General features: G+C 42.6%; 1 protein-coding gene across 1 annotated transcript in view; it reads left to right on the top strand.

Annotated features, from left to right (window-relative positions):
* The window catches only part of ADARB2 (adenosine deaminase, RNA specific B2 (inactive)), a 478,856-nt gene that overhangs the window by 123,944 nt on the left and 327,636 nt on the right, over window positions 1-27,276 (top strand). The gene's annotated exons all lie outside the window — the stretch shown is intronic.

Below are 27,276 nucleotides of genomic sequence, written 5' to 3'. Positions count from 1 at the left end.
ATAAACAGGGACATTCTAAGTTGGATGCTATTTTTTCTGCTCTCTCTTGAAGTTAATTTGATTGAATCACTAACATTTGTCTTTCATGACTAAAGAAATCTCAGATATAAGGGGTGGGGGAACCAAACAAAGCAAATGCAATCTAAGTAGAAGTCTACAGGGTGGCCACAAAACATTGTGAAAAATGCCTTTATTTCATATATCTATAAATACCTAATAGAAAAAGGTTGTTCAGAACCATAGAGAAAAACGTTATTATTTTGTCAAGAATGTAGTACTCAGGCAAAGAGAAAAATTCTAATAATAGGAAAAGGAGATGTCACATACACAGAAAGAAAGAAGAGAAGGAGGTTCATTTTAGCTTTATGTTTTCTTTTGATCACTGCATTACATACCTGGTCTGGCTTTTCTTCTTAAAAATAATAAGCACTATGAAACTTGGTGGTTTTTTCCATTAGGAGATGCACTGTATTTACCCAAATCTAAGCTGACCTTGAATTTAAGATGATCCCCCAATAATTAGATATTGTACATGGAAAATGTATAAATTTCTTATAGTTTTTCATGTATAGAATCTAATTTTTGGAGAATCAACTTTAATTCATCCCCACTACTGCTGCAGTGTGGGGGGGCAGGTGGTGTGGGGAGGTCAAGCAGCTTTCCCCTGCTTGTGCCTGCTTCTCTGCCACCTCTGCTCCCTACTTTCCCCCCTTCCTGCAGCCTCAGCCCCCCCGCCTTTTTTCCTTTGCCTCCGCTCCCCCCTTCCCCTCCCCCAGTCTCTGCTCTATGCCTTCTACCATTCTCCAGCCTCTGCTTCCCCCCCAACTCTCCCCTCCCCTACGCAGCCTCTGTTGCCTGCTTCCCCCTTCCCTTTGCTCCATGCTGGAGGTCTCTGTCCCCATTCTAGCCTGGGGCAGTGAGCACAGCCCCAGGCCAGCCCCCATAGAAGCCATGCAGGCTGCACGCCGCTGTTGTGGAGCTGGGCTGGGGCCATGCAAAGTGCCCACATTGCAGAATGACTGGAGTCTGCTGGCATGGTAAGGGGGTCAGGGAGAAGGGGACAGGCAGGGGAGCAGAGCCTGCACTGGGGGGCGAGTTGGGGACAAGGGGCTTCAGGGGGGAGATGGCAGGGTGCAGAGGCAGTGAGGGAGGGGGTCAGACAGCAGCTGTTTGCCCTTGTACTCAATTCTAAGATGAGGGACTCTCCCCCTCCGTGTTAGCTAGAGAAAAGAACTTCATCTTAGAATTGAGAAAATATGGTACTTCCTTCTTTCTTTGTGCATCTTTGTATTCACATTCTCCAAATTTATCTTGGATACTCAGAGTAGAACAAGTCCATTGCATCTGCTTAGCTGAATTCAAATGGAAGATATGCAAATTAAGGGTTTTAATAGAAAGCAATGGATGAATTTTGAGAGCAGTTCAGTGAAACTAGACTGAACTTTGAAAGAGAATTTTGAATCATTTCAGGGTTTCTTGCAATTATTTTACATACATAAGTTGCAACACTGAAAGGTGGGGTGGGGGAGATGACAAAATATTCTGGAGATATTGGTTCAGAGGTCTTGGCATTCAGTGTTGATAGTTCAGATTAAAGTGATTTCTGAATCAAAATATTTAATTTCAGTCTTGAACTGAATCAAAATATATTATTCTGAATTGAACTGCATGTGCTAATAGTGAAACAGCATCTAAAGGGAGTTACTGTAGAGGGGTTTCTTGCCCCCATAGTTCCTTACTGGCCAGGTTTCATTTCCCATGATTTTCTACAATTGTGCAATTCCTAAAATTCTCCACATAGTTTTAATTTCATTTTTGTAAAAATTGCACTTTCTATCAAGAGATCATTTACATGACTCACCCTAAGATTAGAGTCTATTTACATCCTATATCACTTTTGAATTGGGAACGATTTTCCTCCCCCATTACATGCATGAAGAGAATAACAATAATGATAATCGTTTTGAAGTTTCAGTTTTTGTATTTGAAGTCTTGACTCGGTGAGGAGGGAATGGACTTTTTAAAAAGCCCCGCTAACCAATTAACATTATAATTTCTTATTCATCTAAAGAGATTCTTCATCTTGCAGGTGTTCATTTTCTGCAAAAAAAACCCTGCTATCAAATGTATTTTAGCACTTCTTATTTTTTAAGATTTAAATATTTGTGAAATACTTTACTTCTGGCAAACTGGAGAGGTTGACTACAAATCTGTATGCCCAGTGAATAATTTAGCATTCATCCCACACTTAAAAATGGGCTTTTTGACAACTAATTATCAGCGTAACTTAGTAGTAAGCACTCGTGCCAGAAAAATTTCAACACAACTGAAGCAAATGCTCATGATATCCATATTTAAATATAATTATTCATAGAGGACGCATGTAGATCAGACAGAAGTAGATGCAAATCCCAGTGAAGCCACTTCACCTGTACTTATGCAATGAGGTCAGTACCCTTCACCAGTTGTCAGGATCATAATTCAGCAGCTGGACTTAACGGATAGAATCTTGATCCCAAGGAAATCAATCAAAGTTTTGTCATTGCCTTTGATGAGGCCATGATCTCATTGAATATTTTTGGTAAGGAAGCCCACACGTGGCTAACTCAAAGTAACGTGGGGGGCTGTTTTACACGTGTGAACAAGCCCCTCAGAAACTTTGATTAGCAAAGGCGGGGCAAAATTCCTTCCTCACCCATATATGGTTCTTTTTCATTTCAGTACGGAGATGTCTAGGAGCCAGAATTATCTGTAAAATGGAATGTGGCCATCTGCTAAAATCTTGAACATCAGTCACAAGAAGCACTTGACCTTTCTTATGGCTTCTGGAATTATCAACTGAATGGAAATCATTCCCCCAATGGAAGATACATTTCCCCAGGCCAATGAGCATGCTCTAAAAAAGTGAATGTTAATTATATTTTCTAGTCCACACCCCTCTCTCTCACCCCCATTACTTTCCAGCAGCAGCAACATCCTTGGCATTATACCATTAGCTAGGAGGGCAAGAAACACCTTCCACTAAAGCCGTTTTCAGATAATTAGCTAGTTTATGCTATATTGGCTACTTGTATTTGCATAATTTCTTCTAGCTGTTTGGAAAGATAGCAATGGTGGATGGTGTAATCTAGAGGGGCTGAGAAGCTATTTACATTTTTTTACTTTGATTTCCTGCTACTTGCTGATTACAGCAAAGTAGTAGACTGACTGGATGCTTTAAATGATCCTGCAAGCCATTAGTCAGTTTTGGTTCTCATTTATTAAATCTTCTGGCAGCTTTCACATGTATTGGTTTCTCTCAGAGGAGGGAGCAGGTGGGCTAATCCATTATTGTTTGAAGTTGACTCGAGTCCTATCTCAAAACTATTGCCATGTAGTTATCTTAAATAACTTTGGTATTCTGAGGGCTAGACGATGAGTCTGGTGTGCTGTTTCCCCGAGTTCTCTTTTGGGTCTCTTGCTATTTTATGTCCACCTGCTTCCTCTGGAATGCTGATTGGATGCTATAACTTCATTGCTCTGCCAGCAATAATCAGTGTGCTTGTCATTCACTTCTGATTATGACATGTCAGCTTCTATGCTGTTCTTATCAAATGTTCCTTGATGGCAAACTTATAAAATAATTTAGATGAAGTCTTTTTCAAGCAAGGTTTTGGGAAATAGGTTTTATTCCCATTTTAAGGTTTCAGTATGAATAGCAATACTTTGGACCTTAATAAACTTGACTGGAAACCCTCGTCTGATATTTTCCCCCATTCAGTATACGTGGTGTTAAATCACTAAGATTACATATACTCTTAACATTTTGCTAATATGGCGCTTAACTGTAGACACCTTATGTGTGTGTACGCTTAGATGAGCAGTCCCATCTCAGTTACTTCCCAAATTCCTAGGGTTAGTCAAGGCAGTGTAATCTAGTGCTGTGCTGAGTTGGCTTTTCCTCAGGTCTGCAGCTGGAGATGCATGTCAACCTGAAAAGTTGTAGAATACACAGGGACTAGTACAGGGATGGGCAAAATTGAGCCTATGGGCCATATCCAGGCCACCAAGCAATTTCATCCAGCCTGCAGGCATCCACCATTTAATTGTACCCCGCCCAGCCAACATGCCTTGCTCCCATCCTTGTGCGCAGAAGGGCAGCTTCCAGGCAGAGCTGCTTCTCCCACTTCTGCAGCCATTGGGGTACCTTCTTGGCTTCTCCAACCTCCAGCAGCTCCTCTTCATCTCCCTACTGTAGCTCCTAGCACTTGCGCGCCACTGGGGGGAAGCTCTGCGCAATGCAGCCAACTGCCTTCCATGCTCTCTGCTGCCGTGGAAGCACGGGGCAGGGCTGCTCAAAATTCCAGTGGAGCCTGGGACCTGCATGTGGTGGAAGGGAGTGGGGAAGGCAGCCAGCTCCATTGTGTGGTGTTTCCCTCCGGTGGCATTCATGCGCCGGAAGATGCACATGTGCTACAGGGAGCCCCATGTGATAGTCGGGCTGGTCTTGCTGCACTCCTTGCCACTATATGCAGCTCTGGCCAGAACCGCATGTTGGTGGGCAGCAGTGCATGCACAAGCCACAAGCACCCCAAGGGCCCACCGCCTGCAGCTACTGCTACTGCTGCTGGTGGTGGGGACTCAGTGCCACGGTGGGGAGTGTGTGGGTTGGTCCCCACACCCTCCCTCACACCCCACACACCCACACTCTGCCCTCCCAACTTCCCCACATATACACACACCCCTGCAACACACCCTACACTTCCCCACACAGACAGTCACGTCCTCTCTCAACCCCCTGTCCACACATCCCCTGTACCTCGCCATATACACACACCTACCCCCCAACCACACCCCCCAAGCTCCCCCACACACAATATTCAAGAGTAAGAATTTATTTTTGAGCTATAATGCTATCACATCTATATATACAACACAAACACAAATCATGACAAAAATATTTTTTGTAATACAATTAAAATAAGTTATAGTAGGTGTTTGACTTTTAGTATATGATTTGTTTTTTTCTGGTTCAAAGATGGCAAACCACCCCCCTCTCAAAAGAAGTACTTCTGGAGCAAGGGATGGACTTCTGGTGGCAAAAGTCAGGGGTTAGGGGATGGGACTTATGGTCCCAAGATGGTGACCAGGGAGTGGGGCACATGTCAAGGGGTGGGAATACCCTTGTGGCCCTCAGCAGCTCACCAAAACTCATTAAGCAGCCCCCAGTAGAAATAATTGCCCACTCTTGGACTTGTACCATACTGTTTGTTATCTTGTACCTTTTCCTGCAGGGTGCCTATATAATAACTTTGGAACGTAAAGGAAGCTACTGCCAGATTTTGTACTAATCAACCATCTCTCATTCCATTAGATGCTGAATGCTATCATTTTCACATTTAGGTGTTGGCACTGTAGACAAGTCCTTACCTATCTGAGAAATTGATTCAAAATTATGTTGTGTCAAAACCCTTCCTTCCTTCCCTACAGTCACAACTAATAACATATAACACATTCCAGACTTGAAAAGAAATTAGAGAGAAGAGGTGCATTACTTCTGAAGTTGAGCAAATACTGACACAATATAGGACCATAGTGTTGTTACATGTTTTGCCTTTTACCACCAAGCCCTTCATGTTTTCTTTGTGTTTCCTCCAAATAACTCATCTCTGTACATCATCTGCTAGTTACATTATAGCTCTTTGCATAGTCTTTAAAAAAGTTGGTGTTTACTTCCCTTTTTCTTTTGAAATAGTTTCCTTTACAAATATCAGAGTGTTGATGTGTTTGGATAAAGCAAAAAACTTACGGGCTTTCTTCTGCTATGTTTGAAGATATAGCTTTGGTTTAACTTTACTGATAGCAACAGAATTACTCCAGTTGCACTCAAGTAATTGAGAGGAGTATCATATACAGTTTGATTTCTCCTCTTTGACCTGCTGTTGTTTCCTTATGTTACATAGCTTTGAATATAGTTCATCAGAAGCCTGTTGCTCTGCATTTTTTTGGTGAACTATATTTTAAAAGTGCATTATAAATATTTTTGGTTGGTTTCTTCATTTAGATGTCACCTTCATATAGCTGTCACTTTCCTGATGAAACATGGCAAGGCAGTTGTATTCTTCCAATGGAAATGTTGAGAATTATTTGCTAAACTTCTTAAATTAATAAATGTTTGTGCTGATAAAATGTGATTTAGTCTTGGAGAATGATGATTGGGTTATTAGATTACATAAGTGCTCGTAAGAGCCAGCCATGGACCTCTGGTCACTGGGAACCATGCTGAGATCATCCATAAATCATTTAAGTTTCACAAAAGTGAATATTTTCTTAGCAACAAGAGGGGATGGAATCAAAATTGTGTGTGTGGAATTGTACTTCATATACTACTTTCAGGTAAGTGTAACTAGGTTGACTTCATTGGGTTCCTGTTGCTTCATTGTAACACAAGAAAAGGACCCAATTCTATAGAATATTAAAGTACAGATTTTAAGTACTTAAATCCTGTAAAGTTAATATTTTAATGAGCAAAATAGGAACATGTGAAGTCAAACAGTGTGGCTATAAGTATTCATATTCAATAGAAAAATGATTCAATAGAAAAATGAGGTTTGGGATACATAAAACCTCTCTGTTTAGGCAAGTTCAAACTAATTTTATGAACCGGTCACCCAGCTCTACTTTCTGTTTCTATCTCATTTTCCTTAGTAGCTAAAAATAAATATAGCAAACATCACTAGACCTTGAAAAACACATTAAAATTGTGCGCATGGTTCCTCCATCTTTCAATATATCTCAGCTAAATTGAAACACTGCTGTATTTTTGAGATGACAGCTTTAGAGAAAAGATGACATCGTTTAAACTTTAAAAACAGAATATATTTTGGTTTGCTTTACAATGGTTTGGCAATGATCTGCTCCAGTCTACATTACAGAGAACTGTTAATACAGGGTGCTGCTACATAAGCACAAACCATGTCACCGATGCTACTGTGCACTAGGGTCAGAAACAACCTATGTGCCACCAGGACTGCACAGTAACAACTGCACTGTCAGGTGTACAGGTAGACATGACAACAGGCTACTTCAGATACAGGAACCTGGTATACCAAATCCCCTAATACTGCATTAGGGGCATGAGAAATAGGCTGTATCAATTCGGATTTGGACCGAATCAGGGACAGTGATTCGATTCATTGATTCAGATCACTGTCCCGATTCGATTCGAGCTTTAAATGTTTTATCTACATACCTCAAGGTACCAGGTGTGACTTGTGAATGCTGGGATGATGGGGCAGATGGAGCACCCCACAGGAGCGCAGGGGGGATCCCCACATGCTCAGCAGAAAACCTGGAAGTAGACCGGAAGTAGATTCATAGATTCATAGATGTTAGGGTCAGAAGGGACCTCAATAGATCATCGAGTCCGACCCCCTGCATAGGCAGGAAAGCATGCTTGGTTCAGATGACCCCAGCCAGATGTCCATCTAATCTCCTCTTGAAGACCCCCAGGGTAGGGAAGAGCACCACCTCCCTTGGGAGCCCATTCCAGATTTTGGCCACTCTAACTGTGAAGAAGTTCCTCCTAATGTCCAGTCTAAATCTGCTCTCTGCTAGCTTGTGGCCATTATTTCCTGTAACCCCCAGGGGTGCCTTGGTGAGTAGAGCCTCACCAATTCCCTTCTGCGCCCCCATGATGAATTTATAGGCAGCCACAAAGTCGCCTCTCAAACTTCTCTTGCGGAGGCTGAAGAGGTCCAGGTGCCCTAGTCTCTCCTCATAGGGCTTGGCCTGCATCCCTTAACCATACGAGTGGCCCTTCTCTGGACCCTCTCCAGGTTATCCACATCCCTCTTGAAGCGTGGTGCCCAAAACTGGATGCAATACTACAACTACGGTTTGACCAGTGCCTGATAGAGGGGAAGTATCACCTCCTTGGTTCTGTTTGTCATGCATCTGCTGATGCACGATAAAGTGCCGTTAGCTTTGCTGATGACTTCATCACACTGCTGACTCATGTTCATCTTGGAGTCCGCTAGGACTCCAAGATCCCTTTCTGCTTCCATGCTACTGAGCAGGTCATTTCCTAAGCAGTAGGTGTGCTGGACAATTTTCCTCCCTACGTACAGCACTTTGCATTTCTCCTCTTTAAATTGCATTCTATTGTTTTCTGCCCATATGTCCAACCTGTCCAGGTCTGCTTGCAGCTGTTCCCTGCCCTCCAGTGTGTCCACCTCTCCCCACAGTTTTGTATCATCTGCAAACTTGGACAGAGTACACTTCACTCCCTCGTCCAAGTCACTGATGAAGACATTGAAGAGTATCAGTCCAAGGACTGAGCCCTGCGGGACCCCACTGCCCACGTCCTTCCAGGTCGATATTGACCCATCCACCCCCCCTCTCTGGGTTTGACCCTCTAGCCAATTTGCCACCCACCGGACTATGTAATCATCCATGTCACAGCCTCTTAACTTGTTCACCAGTATGGGGTGGGATACCGTATCAGAGGTCTTCCTGAAGTCTAAGCAGACGATGTCAACCCCTACCACTGCCACTACTTTCAGTCTTTCAGTACTTTCACCACTTTCAGTACTTTCAGTCCACTTCTGAGTCTACCACGAAGCATGCAGGGGGGGCCCCCAGCTCAGCGATCAGCCATGGGGGGACTCCAGGTGCCCCCCAGACCCAGGAGGCACCAGTCGCTCATCGGGGAGTGCTGGGGGGGGCCCCCAGTGCACTCCCTGGTGGAACTAGAAGTGGACCAGAAGTGCTTCTGGTCCACTTCTGGGTCTGCTGCTGAGCATGCTGGGGACCCCCCCCCTCCTTCCTCCTGTGGGACACTCCATCTGCCCCAACATCTCAGCATTCATGAGCTGCCTGGTACCTTGAGGTATGTAGAAAAAATGTTTAAAGCTGTGTCTATGTCCGAATTGTCGATTCTTTGCGAATCTCTTTGAATCGATTCGGAGAGTTCTGATTCAATTTGGAGAGATTAAAGGGTCTCCTGATTTGGTTCGGATTTGGAGATTCAGCCACTGAATCAGGCCGAATCTCCACCGATTTGAATCAGTGACCGAAGCTTCACACAGCCCTTGTGTTCATTGTCTGCCATTGTAGCATATTAATTATTCGAATCATAAAACACAGAGCACCCATAATCAAAGATATTCATATCAATTTCAAATTGAATCATGTTATTATTGCCTTTATAAATACTCATATTCTTTTTTTATTTCCCCTCTGGGGTTATGAATTACACTTAAGTTAGATAGGGCTAGGTCCAATAAAGGAATTTAAAACAAGTCTACAAGTTAGACTTCATAATGTCTATATTTTAGACAGCTGGCCCATGGAGCAATGCTCAGGCACCAAGGTTTTCTATTCAGTACACAAGAAAAATAAAATTGTCTCCCATTCTAACCACTCAGCCACAAAGTCATGCTTTTTCTTGCTTGCTCTTTTTCTGGCCCCATGAGTCTTGCATTCCTTTTTGCACAGTTGTAGAGCTCCAGTGGGTGAAGTGGAGTGTGTCCCCACTCAAGTCTTGTGTCTAGCCTGCTTCTCCAAGGTACTCTCCTTGGAGAAGGCAGATGTGGGTTTGAATCCTCTTAAGCTGAGGAAAGTAAGTGGAAAGGTGAGGAAAGTAAGTGGAAACTTGGACAAATAAGGAAAGTATGATGACAAATTGGAGGATTGTGCCAAAAGAAATCTCATGAAGTTCACCAAGGACAAGTGCAAAGTCCTACACTTAGGACGGAACAATTGCATGCACCAGGATAGGCTGGGGGCTGACTGTCTGGACAGCAGCTCTGCAGAAAAGGACCTGGGACTTACAGTGGACAATAACCTGAATATGAGCCAGCAGTGTGCCCTTGTTGCCAAGAAGGCAAACAGCATCCTGGGCTGCATTGGTAGGTGTGTTGCCAGTAGGTCAAGGGAAGTGATTCTTCCCCTCTACTCACCACTGGTGAGGCCACATCTAGAGTACTGTGTCTAGTTTTGGGCCCCCACTACAGAAAGGATGTGGACAAATTGAAGAGAGTCCAGCAGAAAGCAACAGAAATGGTGAGAGGGCTGGGGGACATGACTTTTATGAGGGAACAGACTGAGGGAACTGGGCTTATTTAGGCTAGAGAAGAAAAAACTGAGGGGAGATGGAATAGCAGCCTTGAACTACCTGAAGGGAGGTTCAAAAGAGGATGGAGCTAGACTGTTCTCAGTGGTGGCAGATGACAGATCAAGGAGCAATCATCTCAAGTTGCAGCAGGGGGAGTTTAGGTTAGATATTAGGAAAAACTTTCTCACAAGGAGGGTAGTAAAATACTGGAACAGGTTACCTAGACAGGTGGTAGAATCTCTGTCCTTGGAGGTTTTCAAGACCTGGATAGACAAAGCTTTGACTGGGGTGATCTAGTTGGCGCTGGTCCTGCTTTGAGCAGGGGGTTGGACGAGATGATTTTCTGAGGTCCCTTTCATCCCTAATTTTCTATGATTTCTGTGATAAAGCATAGGAAGTCTCCTACGTCCTGAATTATAAGTATATAAAAAGTGGGCATTTGGGCACAACTTAAATGTAAAAGAACCCACAGCTGCATTTTGTGAGGGGCCTGAAACCTACCAGGGTGTATTAGGCAGGCCCACAGGAAATCAATTAATCAGTACCCTTGGTGCCAGAGGGCTAGGAAAGTCTTAGGCGGCACCCTGTCTAGTTTCTGGGTCTCATTTGGGCATAGTCAAAAGATAGGCATTTAGCTGTTCAGCCTGGCCAGTTCTGGTCAGAGGCACAACCTTTAGGTGCCTAGTGAACTCTCATGTGAAATGTGGAAGTGTCCAAGCTCTCTAGATGCCTCCAGGGTTTGGTAGCTTCTGGGAGCAGAGATGGGCCAGAGCTTTGGACTTCCATACCAGCGGTCTTAAGTTCTGCCTTGAATTTGGCCCATGGAAACTAATGAGCCCTGTGAATCTGCTGGCCCAAACTCTGCTCTCTTATATAATGGTAGCACAAACAATAGCAGTGACCACAGTTCAGTTACTCATTTTTTATGCTGGTAAATTTGACAGCAACATTTGAATGACAGATTTTGATCTGGATGGTCCCAAAATACAACATTAGGTTCTCTACTGAGAATTCCCCAAATCCTGATGGGAGACTAGAGCAGCAGGACAAAGCCCCACATGCCTGCTTCTCACACTGGGGACTCTAGTGTGAGTAGTGGTCAGGGGGCTTGTGGTGTTGCTCACTTCACCCTGAGCTGGGGATAAGGCCTCTCCCTGCTCCTTACTCTGGAGACTCTGGTTTGGAGAATGGGTGGCAGCAACTCCCTCCCCACCTTTTCCCCAGTTCCTAGTAGGCTTTAAATGCTGCCCTGACTGCGCAGTTGGGTGGTAGAGGAAGTATATAAAGCTCAGCAGTGGTGATGAAGTTGTCGGCTGCTCTGTGACTCAGTCAAAGCAGTGGAGCCCAGCCAAGTCAGAGTGTCTTTGTGGAGGAGGAGGAGGGGGACTAATGTAGGCAGGAATGCCCGAGGGCAGCGGAAGAGCTTTTGTCAATAAGATGTACAGGCGTTCATTAAACCAGTCTAAACCCCATCAGACTAGACTTCTACCTTGTCAGATGAGGTGGAAGTTTCTACCAGACCCACCATTTTTGGTCTGGTATACATTGAATGAACACTTGTACACTTACGCTCTCTACTGATGGAACTGCTGTAATTCCACTGGTAGAACTGCTACCCTTGTATGCACTCAGTGCATTGCTGGTTGTATGCCAAGAAGCTCTGCCAACCACTGTACTGGGGCAATAGAGACATGCTCTTAATGGCCAAGAGCTTGTGAGCTTATGAACAGAGAGGATCAGCTATACTGGAACTGTGCTGATTTACACCTGCTGACAATCTGGCTATGAAATTCAGCATGCTTTTTATAATTAGGGATGGTAGTGTCTACTGGGCCTTTTCACAGCTGTTTCTCTTGTGCTGAGGTAGGAGGTCAAATGAAAAAATGTGTAAGCTCTTCAGCGGCTGCCTGGCCACTTTTCAGGATCTTAAAATCTGTCCTGCTTGGGTTGAAATATTAGCAACGCAACCTCATGCACCTGATACGCTAGCTAGTGTTACAGCTTTCCTCTTTTCCCTGCTCTGATATGCTATTTTTGCATCCAGAAAGTAGCAAAAAACCTAGGCTGGATGTTTCACGAAAGTAGACTTCTGTGCAAGATATCCATAACTTTTTTATTTTGGCATGAAAGGCTCCCTTTGCTCTCCGTCCCCCCACCCAAAATAGAATAGCAGTTTAAGGGGTAATGATACAGTATCACAAGTGGTAATTTGGATGTAGAAGATGATTCAAGATGCAAATTCTTTCTGCCTTAGGTCACTAAAATTGCCCCATGCTAAGTGTTCCTGCTTGACACCCTGACCAAACATACTATGGCTGATAACATTTTGACAGCCGAAATATAAAGTGAGAGGATCTTAGCTTTAGTTCTTAGATGTAAAGTTGTTAAAATCACAACAAACTATGAAATTGTCTGAAGACTACTATGATGCTGTTAGTGAAACACTGCTGACAGTCCACTGGGGACATATAGATTATAGATTCACAGCACTCAAAAGTTGTGCCTATACTGCAGCAACAGCCTGTCCTAGCTGGGCCATTCTCTGTCTAAGCCTTATGGCTTCTATATTCCAAACCCAGAAACACCCGGGTGTGGCACCTCCCTGGTTATCCCCAGGGCCCTCTTCCAAGTGTGCCAGAGACAAAGGTCTTTAAAGCAGCCAAAGAGGGCTGAACTGGAGTGACCTCATCACCGTATTTCCAAGTACATGCCAGTGGGAGCAGATGCATGAGGCATACTCAAGAAGAGCCCAGAAGGAACACTGCCGCTGTGGTGCAGTCATACCTACGTACAATAGCAATGGGCAGCAATAGCTTAAAGCCCCAGAGTTGGTCAGGAAAGTAAGTGAAAGGGTTAAGGTGGTAGCACTTCCCCAGCCTTAGGTATCTTGGTACATTTTCATTATTACTCCACTATATTCTCAGTAGTAAGTTTTTTTAATGTAGTTTATTATGTGCTTTTTATACACAAGACTTTAATGGATTCCATTTGTCTTGCATACACAGAGTATGGCATTGTAATTCAAGATGCTGCACATGTGTCAGAGGCCATTAGAAAGAAAGTAGGTGATATTATATTAATAAGAAATAATGCGTGATGATGCGGTTGAATTATACTGCACACTCAGAAGGGAGCAGAGTTAAGGTTGTGCATTCAATCTTAATGTTGGCATTACCTGCATTTTGAGTGCTTAATCAAGGAGTGTTCATGTTGGAAGGATTTGTAGTTAATTTTTTAGTAATTCCAGGTGCCGTCTGGCAGAAGGCATTTCAATTTCAGTCTCTCCTCTAATGCTGTCTAGGCAGCAGCTCTCGGTGAGAGTACTTTTATATACAGTCTGCATTTAAGAAAAAATATTGCACCTATGCATTGTCTAGAAGCTTTTTTTTCTCTAATAGAGAGATCACCTTATTTTGCATAATTCCAATTCTAATTAAAAATGCAGCAGTTTATATACTGTTTCTGTTTGACAGTGTTTCATTTCACTTTTATAGTTCATTAAAATGTAAATGATAACAATAGGAGAATCATTCAATTTATGCCTTTATTTTACACACTTAACAGAACCTAACACTTGGCATGGCAGTCGCATTAACCAGAAACTTTTCTTTTCCTGCTAAAAATTATGTTGAGACACTTCTAATTTTAGTTATATATTTTAAGAGGAGGATAGTTCAAGATGAACAAATAATGTAATGCCTCCCTTCATTCAGAAATAGCATTTGATAGGTAAACAGGGAAACCTGCCACTTTACAAAAAGGAAAGAGCATCCTAAAGAACAAGGAGAAATTCTTCTGCTCCTCCTTGAACCCCAGCCCTTTGTGGCCATTCTTGCTTGGGAACTGGATCTCTAAAAGCTGTGTTACAAATAACAGATACATGGCAATTTATATTACAGTAGCACATCAAGGTATATCAGGGCCTCATTGTGCTAAGACCTGTAGAAAAACAATGTAAGAGCCAGTGCCCTAAAGAGTTTAGTCTAAGACTATGGATATATGGTAAATTTACCAGTCCCAGAAATTATACCCTCAAGCATAATTTGCTGTTCCAGATGGACTGTCTGCTAAATAGGAAGCAGAGTAGTCCTTCTGCGCTGCATTAAGGGGGAGCTAATTAGCACTGGCAAGTGACAGTGCCTATTAGCCTACCCCATGCTAATTAGCCTACCTGTATGACTCCTACTCCCAATTTAGAAAGCAACTTACCTGGAGCAGCTGTGTGCTTGAGGGCATTGCCACTGGGGACAGTAAGTTTACCAGACAGATGTATCCTAAAGTGTCAGGAAAGACAAAGTGTGGAAGAAAGAAAAAAATATCATCCTTGTTTTATAGATGGAAACTAAGACCAAAAACAGGTAGCTGGCTTTCCCATGTTGAGGTCCATTCCAGTGCTGTACCCACATCCTTGAGATGCAGATCCATAAGAAGGCATCCCACCTCCAAAAAGGGCAGTCACATACACTTCAGACATAACAAAAAGCTATAAGAGTGCATCCTGTGAGTATTACCAATTCACAGTCTACTATCTCCTGCAGAAGACAGTTTGTCAACTACTCAGTGAGCCAGCTGCTTCAAATTGCTGTCACTATTCCATATGTCTTTTAACAATTAATTACAATCTATTCACAATCAATAATTAAAATAAGCTATCAGTGGAGTAATTTTGCATCAAGTCTTTCATGTGGGCTGTTCCCCAAATACTTTGCACATTGTGAATATAATTACAGAGTAGAGGTGGTATAGTAATTAATTACAAATTATATTTGTTGGGGAATTTGGCAATTTTTATGGACTAGTTGCTCATGAATTTCTTTTTCCTTGTTTGGCTATTTGTGTTACTATCAGATAAACATTTCTTGTGCATCTAGGTATTTTTTTTAAATGAATAGGCATAGCATTTGCAAATACATTTTTTCATATTCAACTATATGACAGCTGTTAAACCATGAAACTATAACAGAGGGAGAGAGAAATGAGAGGTATACTCCAAGGAATTTCTTCCAGGCAAGGTGTGAAATGAAGGCGAATCAATGAGGCAGGTTTTCCAGTGCTGCAGTGGAGAAGACTCTTGCTTTGCAATGGTGAGATTTTGCAGAAGGACCCAGAAAAGTCTACCTAGAAATTATTTGATTGACTGAAAAGTAGAGACAAATTCCATGACATAGGTTGAGGGAAAAGGCAATTTTTAATTGCATCCTAAAATGACAAAGATTAAATGTCTGCAAAATTGTGTACATGAGAAACTGCAAGGAGCATCAGTGGCCTCATACCGAATATTGAAGGGAAGTGATTTTTCCAGCCTGTTCCACACTGGTGAAACTTCACCTGCAGTACTCTGTCCAGTTTTGGGCCCCACACTTCCAGAAGGATGTGGACAGTTTAGAAAGAATCTAGCGCAGGACAACAAAATTATTAGAGGCCTGGGAAGTCAGACTTATGTTGAACAAAGACTAAAAGAAATAGGATTATTTGGTCTAGAAATGTGAAGATGGAGGGGGCGTATTTGATAACAGCTTTCAAATACATGAAGGGTGATTATAGAGAGGATGGAGATGAGATTTTCTGTGTAGCTATAGGGGATAGGACTACACTTGCAGCAGAAGACATTTAGATTGAAGACTATAGGTGGTGCAGCATGAGAAACTGGGGAATGCCCACCCTTGACAAAAATGTTAAGAGCAGGTTGGACAGTCTCTTGGTTGGGATGATTTAGTGATTTAGTCAGGGACTATCCTGCCTTAGGTAGGATGACTTTGAGGTCCCTTCCAGGTCTACTGTCGTATGACCTATGACCCTATTAGGAAACATATCTTAATGAGAACTCTTATATGGAAAACAGAAAGAAATGAAGGCATGTATGAGAATGTCAGCAGATACAGAGTCAAAGCAGCTATTAAAATTGTCAAAGTTGCATTCATGGATATAAAAAGATTTTGAGGAATCATAGGGTAAACACTGGCCATTGTCTGCCATTACAGGGGACTGGACTTTGTGGCCTCGGGTTTCTATTCTGTAACAACAACTTCTGATCATGCAGGAAATAGAGTGGTCATTTTACTTGCAGTTCTTTCTGAGTAACAGTAGACCATTTTGTCCTTCGTGCTGGGAAGATGTGTTCAATAACTGCTTTGTTTGGATAAAGTTCTAGGGTTCCATCATGTTTCGGTGCTGAAGTAAATGCAAAGAAATGCAAGTGAAACAAGTGCTTTCTTAACATTAATGAAGCAAAAAGCTTGCCTAGCTTATCACCAAAGGAAAAAATCTGAAATGCCAACTATTTGACTATCTCTTTTAGAATAGCAATATTGAAATTACCGGAATGAACATTATATATCCAAATACTGTAGTCATTACAAAAGTCCAATTTCTTCTGTAACTTGAGTAATGTTCATGAACAGCAAGTAAAAACTAAGCAGTAATTTTAAATTCCTAGTGTTTGGGTTTTTCTGGAATTCATGATCTCATCAGATCCTGGAACAGCAAAGGGAGCTTAAAATACATTATTTGTTTTCTGTGGTTACATACCCAACTCTTAATGAATTTAAGTACTAGAAATGTCAGTACTAGTCCTTGATGCTCATTTGCATTTTTGAAGACCTCACCTGGCCTGTGTAAATACAGCTGGATGCCATTGGTAATACTTCCTATTAAGGACAGATGATTACTTTTTAGATTCTAAACCTGAGCAGGGCTTCAAACTAACCCTAAGAATAGTTAGTCAATGGAGAATCACCCAGCAACAAATAAGATAACTTTTTAATAGATTCTAATGCTTGGCCATTTGTGCTATATGGGTGCATCTACACATGATGCTACACCACTGTAGCAATGCACTACAACGACATAATGTCCGTGGGCATCTGCACATGACCAGCAGCTACTTCACTGTAGTGATGTGCTCTCCCGATATAGCATGCCACTATGGTGAAGTAGCTACTAAAAATAACTGGATGCCATGTGTACAGTTCAGTAAAAATGTCACCATAGCCACATGCATAGACATGCCTACGCATGTGGCTATGGTGACATTTTTACTCTATTCTCTTTTTTTAAAGAAACTAAATTGGGTTTCAAACCTGTAGGAGGCTAATCTTGACTTCATTCAGGATTGAAGGATGCTCAGGGCATCAAGAGAGAGGCTCAGCCTCTGGTACAATCTGGTACATAAAACAAGAAAGCCCTTTTATATGATTCCCTCCTCATCTCTGTTTCTCTGCCACGCTCACCAATCTGGCCTCAGGCTTCCCTTTTGCACCAGAGGAGGAAGAAGAAAAATCATTTTCTGAACAGGCAATGATGCAGTGATCTTGCTCTGAATGTCACCTAATGCATCAACTACTTTGTTGTTTCTCACACATAGAGCAGTTTACACTCCCCATAGGCTCAGTGGCAGAATTTTTTGTCATCTCTTTGGGGACTCATTCGTCGTGATAAGTCTAATGAGCACTTTCAAGCTGGTGATGATGAAGTGTAAGCCTAAGGAGCCAGCCTGCAGAGCCCGGTGTACTAGCATTCGACTGTCTGGTGAGCAGGTCAGTCCAGCTCTTAGACAACAGAATGGATAATCTGGGGGTCAGCTTCGTCACAGTGCACTCCCCATACCCAAATACTTAGCAGCAATGGTATAATTACACTGGGGATTTTTAGGTAACTGGGAGATCATGATAGTAAAAATGTTTAGGCAACTGCATAATAAGCCACTAATATTTAGGAATATACATGATACATTGGGCAAAATCATCATCAGGTCCTGTTCCCTGGCCCTGGTGTTATGTTCCAAAAAGAAATCAACATTTCAAAGGAACACCTCTCTGTTCTCTGTATTCTTTGTACATATGTATGTCATTTTAAGTGCTTACAAATCTACCTCATATTTTGTGGCTAGAAAACATCAAAAGGCTAACCACTAAACAAGGATCCCAGGAGGTGCACAGGTGGAAGAGAGCAGAAGCCATTGCCTGCTTATTAACTCTTCCATGTTCTGTGAATCTTCTTTAAGGGACAGGGGGATCTAGGCATAACTCATAAGTGGTGTGCCCTATGCTGGTGTTTTCCAAACCCGGTGGGTTTATGCACTGTTTACTGAAGTCATTGCCACCTCTTCCCTCACCACCAAGGGCCACCACTAACCCCCACCACTAGTTCCCCTCCCTGACAGTGACAGAAGCCACCACAATAGCTGCATGGTATCCCTGCACACAACTGTTGCTGCTACTGCTATGGTTCAGACACCCCAGGGAGCCTCATTCTGGTGCCCCTCTGTAGTTGGTACCAGGGCTGGTGCCCCCTTGCCTACTCCTAGTTACACTACTAGGGTACATTGACAGTACATTGCCTCAGTGTGCTCCTAGTGCAAGGGGCTGCTAAAGATGGTGGGGGATGAGGTTAGCAAAACTGTTCTGGATCCTATTCACACCTATGTCAGGTTCAGTCAGTTCCTGGTTGTACCTGAAGAATGCAGGATGCAGGGAAGCTCCATCATTTTCTTTTTCCCAAGGTGTTCATCTACTATTTAAACCATTTTCACATCTCATCCATCATGCAAATGAAATGTGGAACAGCCCCATGTTTCTAGACAAGGCTATTAGACTGCTAAGGCAAGTATTTTAGACTTGATTAGATTAAATAAGTATACGTGGACTTCAGATTATAAATGTACTTTCCACTTTATTTATAGCTTGAATGTAGAGAAACCTGATGGACCATAATCAACGATGAGCAAAAGCCTCTTAAAAATATAACACAGCATTCTCAGTAGGTCTCATATAATAAGGTCACTAACGTGGTACAGTAATGCTGCTGTGTCAGTATTTCTAGATACTTTTATTTTCAGAGGATCATAAATCTCTAATAAAAAAAGAACTTTTCTCTCAGCTGAAACCCAGTAAGAAAAATTTCATGTAAGAATTTGTTTCAATTTTAAAGGTATCCAGGTTGTAGCTATATTGGTCTAGAGGAAAAGGCAATCAGACTCATAGTAGAGGTAGGTCAACGGGATGTGTGCATGACACAGGAGTTTAATCGGCCCTAAACTGAAACAGTGTTTTTGAAAGTCCACCGCTTCAATTTAGGGCCCCCATTTCATCTACACACACCCTCTGAGGCCCAGTCCGTTGGTATTTGGGAACACTAGCCCCTTGTGCCAGCTGGACTACTGAAGCAGCCCTAACCTAGAGTGGCCTCTGCACCCTCTACCCATTGCAGCAGTCTGGTAGTGGGGGCTACTGCCTGACTGTGACCTGCTGCGCATCTGCAACAGCATCCACCCCCTTGGACCTGCAGCCCCATGGCTGCGTGTCTGCCAGACCCAGATGGGGACCGCATGGCCACCTGGGTGGTGGCATGAGCACGGCAGCAGAGCCACCTGCACCTCTGGGCCAGCTGCCAGTGGGCCATGGCTGCACAGTTGGCCTTTGGACAGCACTGCTGTCATGTCTTCTAGTGTCCCCACTCTGCCATCTGGGCAGCTGTCACCCAAAAGATGTGCTCCTTCCAGTGGCCTATTTCAAAAAGTCGAAGTGTGTCCTCCTGGACCCAAATGGCCAGGTCAGTCATTTTGTCTGCCCTCTAGCTGGGTCCCTGATGCTGGCCCTGGGCAGGCTCCTCTGCCTGGGTCCCTCCACTTGCCTCACCAACAGAGATCCTGGTGTTCCCTTTTTAAAAATGTTAAATTCTCTAATAAAAAACTCAAATTCTCTCATCAAAATACCCCAAATCCATGTGCTGCTTCAATTAAAATGAAATGCAATTAAAACCCTCCAGCCCCCCTTGGCATGCTAGGGCAAAGAGGAGCGGGGCAAAGCTTGCAGTGGTGGATAGGACCCAGGGTCTGTCCCCAGTAAGTAGGAACATGGGTGTGGGGGGAACTACAGATGGAGGGACTGTATGGGGGTGAGGGGGACTGTTCTGGAGGTGGGTCCCCCGCCTATTGCACAGTGCACAGCCCCCTGCACATGCATCAGCAGTAAGGGGCACAGCCCTGTGCCACCACCCCTGCTTCTGGCCACCTGCACCCTCTACCCCCTGCAGCAGTCTGGCAGTTGGGGCTGCTGCCACCTGTGACAGCATCTGCCCCCTTGGACCTGCGGCCCCATGGCTGCATGCCTGCCAGAATCAGACAGGAACTGCATGGCCACCTGGGCTGTGGTATGGGCAATGCAGCAGAGCCACCTGCACCTCTGGGTCAGCTGCCAGTGGCCCATGGCTGCACAATTGGCCCACTGCTACCACCTCGCCAGGGCAGCACAGAGCTCATAGCAGCAAGGAGATCCCCACACAGCCCTGCTGTTCCCGACAGCACCGGGTCGCACCTGCGGGGCTGCGGAGGCTCTGGGGAAGGGCAGCAGGGCAGGAGCCTGAGCCCACAACAGGCAGCCCGTGCCCACCCTGTGCACAGAGCTGGGGGTCATGGGTCCCCCTTGCCTCTCCAGAAGTGTGTGCAGCAGCAGGGAGCTGCTCCCCCCACCCACCCCCAGCCCAAGCCTACAGCAGGGAGGGGAAGCCAACCTCCGCTCCACTGCAGCAGTCCCCACCACCTCTGGCCAGGCACAGGGGGCTGCAGACCCGGGTCCCTGACTTCATAGCCCTGGCAGCTGGGGACCCCCTCCAGCAGGGTTGGGGGTGACAGGGGCTGTGGGGAGTGAGGAGTACTAGCAAGGCTCTGAGGAGGAGTGAGGGACATGAGCAGGGTCAGGAGCTGTAGGGGAGAGGAGAGTGCCTCTCATTTTAATCACAGATTTGCAGGGTTTTATCAGAGAACTTGCAATTTTTTTATTAAGTAAAACCAGGATCCCTGCTCATCACTTAAATATACGCAAGCACACATACACACACACTCCTTTTGACTTTCCCAATGGAATTAAAAGCAGAGAAGAATTTTAGGAAACCAAGTGATGAATGAAAGAAAATATAGTACAGAAAGTATGATTAATTGCATAAAAGGATCCATAGGTATTATTCGTTCTACTGTAATGTAAAATGAAACTGTCCATAAGAAAATTAATGGACTTTTCTAAAAACCTAAGAGATGTCACTTTCCTAGAAAGGATTAAACATGACTGCTGTATTGCCAAAGCAACAGAAATAACCTAATGTAGCAAGACCTAGGGTGGCTATTCTTTTTTGGAGACATCTACCCTCATTCCTGCATATTTATGCTAGATTTTCATTGGTGGTACATTTGTCCAGTTAGATTTTTTTAACTGGGTCCTGGATATGTTTCAATAATCTATTTTTCTGCATATCTCCATATACTAGTCCTTATTCCAGTGTATCAATGTCACATTTAATTATTCATCAGAAGAAAAAAATATGCAGGCTTTTGGCTAAATGTTGAAAATCCTTATAAGCATTTTTATGGTACTGAGCAAGCATGCAGCTGCCAAAAGGAGTTTTGTAATACATAAGAATATATGCTATATTTTATATTGTTTGATCATGCTGGTACTTTTTTCCCCCTGTTCTATTTTCTCCATTTGCTAGGGTTTTCTAGTGGCATCTTTAAAACCAATTATTCTCTATCATTACTGCCTGCAAGGAATAGTCATACATTTTCCCACTGTAGAAATAATCAGCACTAACAATGCAATATCAAGCTGCTACCTTTTTAATGAGCTAACCATTAATTTATGGTAGTTTCCCATGTCACAGTCAAAATTCATCAACTTTTATTTTAATAAAAAAAAATACACGAAACTTTAGAATTACTCTACTCCTGCAGAACAATAATAAGCATACGATTGAATTAATTAACATTAACTTTTGTTTTAATATTCTTGACTTCTTGACTGAATAGCATTCATGAAGTCCAGCACAGCTTTATAACTTTTTTTTTTTTAAGAATTTGTCATTAGAGTATTACTTGCCAATTCCATAGCCGGTGGGTAAAAATTTTTAGTAGAAAAAGGAATTTAAGACCCTAGATGAATGATAAATACACGTCTACATTTTTTTTCCTGTTTGGGAAGTCTTGCCACTTCCCAGTCTTCAAATCATAATTTGAATTAAAAACAGTAAAGGCCAAGTAAGCATGCAGCTGACCAACTGAATGTACAAATGTTACTGAGTGCAGGCTCACAGTGTAATGCCCAGTTCAAAATCATCATGTCACTGGCAACATGCATTGTGCTGTGGGGGCTCCTGCAAATCATCAAAAAAAAGTCTTTAAACCTTTTGGGGCAAGAATTTGTGTACATAGGAGATCCATTGAGGCTTTGCTATAAGTTTGTTCCATTATAAGATGCTAATACTCATTTTAAGTAAGCTTCTCACTATACAATATGACATAATAAAGTACAAGAAGATATCTTTGCAGTAGACTGAAGAGCTCCAGTCATGGATTCAACTGCCCTGAGATTTCTCTTTTATCTTTGCCAATGATACTGTAAAGAGTGGGCATAATCCTGCAGTCCTAAAGCAAGCAAAAGTACTGATGAAATCCATGAGAGCCTTAAATGCCCAAAGGCTGCAAGCTCAGAAAGGTTTGTCATCCCTTTCCAACCTATTTGTTTCCATTGTTCACCAGCTGCAGGAATATATGCCACATCATCTGAGTTCCACAAATCACCTTGTTTTCTCAGTTGCCAAAAAGTCTTTACGAGATGGATGGTCTCTTTCACTATTATACCAAGGTTAATGGGTCCTCATTCACAACTGAGACTTCTGAATATTATTTTTATACAGACTGTAATCACAATGAACTCACGTCTAAGAGCATAGGAATTAAAAACAACCAGGTAGAAAAATCAATGGCTAAGAACAAGATAAACTTATTTGGGCGTCATACTCTTTAACATAGTATTACCTACATCTCTACTGTTTTGCATTTCATGAGTTCCATTCTTCTTTGAATTCTCATGTAGAATATATGTAGCTAGGACTGGTTTGGGATTTTTCAATTTATTTTGTCATTGTTATAGAATGGAAAAAATAATCATTTAGATTACCAAATTTTTCATCCTAATCTAACAAATCATATATACTTTCCTTTTCTCACATGTATAATACATATTATTCATAAAAATTCTGGCTGCTTTATGGAGACATTGTTTATTTTTACAGAAAATTAGTCTTAAGTACGATCTCTGCACATTGGAAACTAATAAGATGCATAGCTTGTTTTTTTTTTTACTTCTGGCTATAACTTAATGAAGGCAAGTTAAAGTTAGCACTGCAACTGAATCTGCATTTTCAGGGGTCTCTCACTGGGTGATGAAACAAGAGCAGTCTGTATTGCAGTATGTTATAGTACTTTTTACCTCTAGAGCCTCTTCTATATTGGGTCTTAAAACTTTGCAAACAAAAAGAAATTAATCCTTGAAACTATGGTACGCAAATATATTAAGTTAAAAAAATTAGTTTCTTTTAAAAACCTGAATTTAAAGTTACTTTCACCTGCTTCTAGGTGATTGGCAAATTTTATAGCTTTTATAATGGCATCATAATTTTTTTAACTGTTTCTCCCTCCATTCTTCCTGAATGAAAACCTCCCGTGAACAGGAGAGATGATGACTGTACATAAACTGCTGTCAGATGCACAGTAAAACAAACTGGAAAGACAAAGAGAGTAACAGGGTCTTTCAGCTAATCTCCTTCAATTAGTATGTTGTGGGAGCTACTTCAACAATAACAGACAAACATTTCAATCAGAACTGTGTGATTCTTTTCCAATTCATAAAAGCTGTCCTACTTCCTCCCCAGCAAATAAGGTTTAAGAAAGGTTTCCCATGGGGTCAGGATCTGATTGCTGGCACCAGGGTGTTAGACATCTGCTTACTTTTTGTCTCTTACTGGATTGATGTGGCAGGTTAAGGACAGCAGTTCAAACTTTCCCCCTGAAATGCTGTGCTTGTGTCAGCCTGAGTCCAACCCTTAGATTCATTTGAATCTAGCATTTTGCAGTTTAAGTGGTGTATGTACCGTGGTGTGCCAGCACGATGTCCTTAATGGCTACAACACTGAAAGAAATTGACTCCATTAAACCAAAGTACAGCCTTTTAATTCCCTTTGGTCCTAAGCATTCACTTATCACTATCTCACAGCATCCTACATCCAAATCAAACCTGCCAGCTGCTTAGAGCTCTAGTTGTATTTAATTTAGTTAGTAACAGCAGCACCTCGACTTTTCCCTCCCAACCACAGACAGGTCCTTTTCAAGCTCTGCTGAGTAAGCGTTTTTTCTCCTGACATGAAAGGGCAGCCAATTTGTAAAGGGAACATTGAATTTAGGACACTTAGTTCATATCAGAGAAAACAAAGTGTGGGGGGGTGGGGGGGAGAGGCAGGAGGAGGAAAGAATGGTATGACATGGGAATGTGAGAATTTACAGCATAAAACACGTCGTATTTCTCCTTCAATGTACATATATATGCAGTGTATGCAATGTACATATATATGCAGTGTAACATAAACAATAAAGATACTGTAGACTGAAAGCAATTAATATTTTTACAGCAATGGGTAATAGTGAGTTTGCTGTTTAACTGCATATTTTATCATTAACAAAATGTATTTTATCATTAAAAGAAAAAACAGGTTCATGCCCTAAGACCCCAGCAATTCATTTAAAACATGAAAGATCCAAGGGCAGAATATTTAAATTGGATGTTCAGAGCTGCCTTCAAGTCTTAGTATCTGCCCTAGACTTTCTTTATGACCTTGAACAAGTCACTTAATCTTTGGTGTCTCAGCTCCGCCTCTATCAATAGGAATAAATAATGCTACCTTTCCTTAGTCATTCTCCATCATCCCTCTCTGTAGAAGAAACTGGCTCTGTGGAAACGTAATGTGGAAATGTAATCCTGGGCCTCTAGATGCTGCTGTAATGCAAATAATAATGAATAATTAGACTCTGGGGTCTATTTCCCCTCAGTTTGTTTGATTAGTCCCATTAACAGTCAATACATAAAAGTTAAAAAGTCAAAGGTCACCCACTCCAAGTGCTCTTGTGGGTAAGACATACTAGTGTCTGCAGCTAACAACTCACAAGGCAGTGAAGGGCCTAGCATCACACCCAGCAGCCTTTGTCTCTGCAGCCTGAATGACTGGCCCCCATTTACAGCTGGGTAGGTTAAGGGCAGTCTTTGACACACAGTAGACCTTGACCTTGTATCTCTAGAGCCACAGTAAGGCACCATAACTCCTCTAACACCCCCTGCAGACTCCATTAGCATTCTTCTGAGTCAATTAGGAACATAGATGGAGAAGGAAGAAGAGTCCCTTTAGCACTTTGATACCCAATAAGAGCACTATGTAACATGTTACCCTGGGAGGGGGGGTAGGAGATAAGTGTGTGGGTTTAAAAAAGTACTGATTGTACAGCAGGAGAACAATTATATCTTCATGCTCAAATAAATGGTGGAGAAGTATTTAAAGAAAGCCTGGGAGAACCTCTTTGGTCTGTAAGAGACCAGACCCAGATCTGTTATATTCAAAGAATTGCATTATATAACCTACCTAGGCGAGCAGAATAATGGAACATTTGCATAGGAGACCACCCTGTGGTGGGATTACCCCACAGAGCAGTTGTCTGTACACTCCTCTTAAATTCTCAAGTGAAACAGTGTTTGTGGGGCTTGCAGTGCATAAGCCCTGCTCTGATTCTCTCCAAAGGTGAATGTTTTCCTGAGTGAATTTGGCACAGCTGCAAAGTGCTTAATATTCAAGTCCTAGCTTCACCCAGACAACAGAGATGATGCAGCCAGAAGCATTTCAAGCAATCTTCCTCTCCCTAACCAACAGGCCCTAGTGCTTTGGTGCAGAGATCACCTCCAGTTGTGGCAACATAATTCATTCAGCTGCCCTGGCCACCCAGTCCGTTTCCTCTACGGACACTGCCAAAAAAAGAAGATAACACCAGTGAGGTGACTTTCATATGGTAGCAAAGCATGGTCCTGATCTTGAAAACAAGCATAACAATATTGCCCAGCAAGTCCAGGTCCCATTATCTAGCTGCTGCATCCTTGCCCTGAAAATCTTACTGCTGAGACGTGACAGAATGGGATGGTGCCTCTGTTATCTGTTGTTTATAAATGGTGAAAGAGGCACCAAGAGAGGAGTGACTTCCAAGGTCATGCAGGAAGTATGTGGCAGAAACTAGACTGGAACTCAGATCTCAATATCAGGCTTTGCGGCCTAAGAGCCAGGTATTCAAAAAGCAAGGGGTGCAGGATGGAAGATTTTACAGTTTGAAACTCAGAGTTAGAAGTGTTCCACCTATTACTTTGGCTGGTTCCCAGATCACCTGCTTAGACTTCAGGTGCCCAAGGCCTCCAGATAATCAGCATTTCTATTATATGAAGGTGTTAAAATTCCATCTGCAGTTTTGATGTATGAGGATGGAAAATATTGAAAAAATTATACACACAAACACTGCATTTGGCATGGACTGTTTCTTTCCCCACGATTGATTTGCAGCGATGTCTTGTAATTTATTCATGCAAGAAAACTATGATGGATGATGTAAATTATTTTGTTTTTCCCTTTTGACTTAAATAATAATTGCCAATATCTCAGGGCAGTATGGAAATATAGGGGTAAGGAAACATCCTGCACTGTGCTGTAAATTGTGGGCTTTGTGTTTTTGAAGAGAAGGCAGAGATCTCACTGTTCAGCAAAGGTGCCCTTGTTTAGAAAAAGTGAGGATATCATTGTTTAAAAACATTGTCTCTATGTTTTAGACTGTTACTATCAAATATCAATTTAAATAAAAGATCATTACATTTAGATGCTATATCTTTTGAGCCAGTCCTTGTATTTCAACCTTTAATTAATCATGAGAAATACAAACTGAAGTAGAAGTCCTAGCATAAAAACGCATATTTTATTAAGGCTACCCCTTCTGCAGCTTGCTAGGGATGCATGTTTAAGAATAAAATTAGGAACTGGAAAAGAGAAAGTAAAACAGTTCAGAGAGAGCCTTCATGGAGCTGCACCATGTTTGCCCCCCAATGTAAATCAGGTACAGGTTTCCCTCAATTTATGTGGGTTCTGTATATGCAAACTTGCACTTATGAGATGACCCTTTTTATACCCCAAAATTCATTATATGCAAGGTAAATTCACTCTTATGCTATTGGCATAGGCACCCCCACCCCCAGCAGGTAAGTCTACGGGGGAGGGGAGCCCCACTCACCCCACCCCTGCTGCAGCTCCTCTGGGAGCAGCCAATGCCAGCCATC

Source organism: Alligator sinensis, unplaced genomic scaffold (genome assembly GCF_000455745.1).
Source record: "Alligator sinensis unplaced genomic scaffold, ASM45574v1 scaffold370_1, whole genome shotgun sequence".
Lineage (NCBI taxonomy): Eukaryota > Metazoa > Chordata > Crocodylia > Alligatoridae > Alligator > Alligator sinensis.
This window is presented reverse-complemented; position numbering and strand designations above follow the sequence as displayed.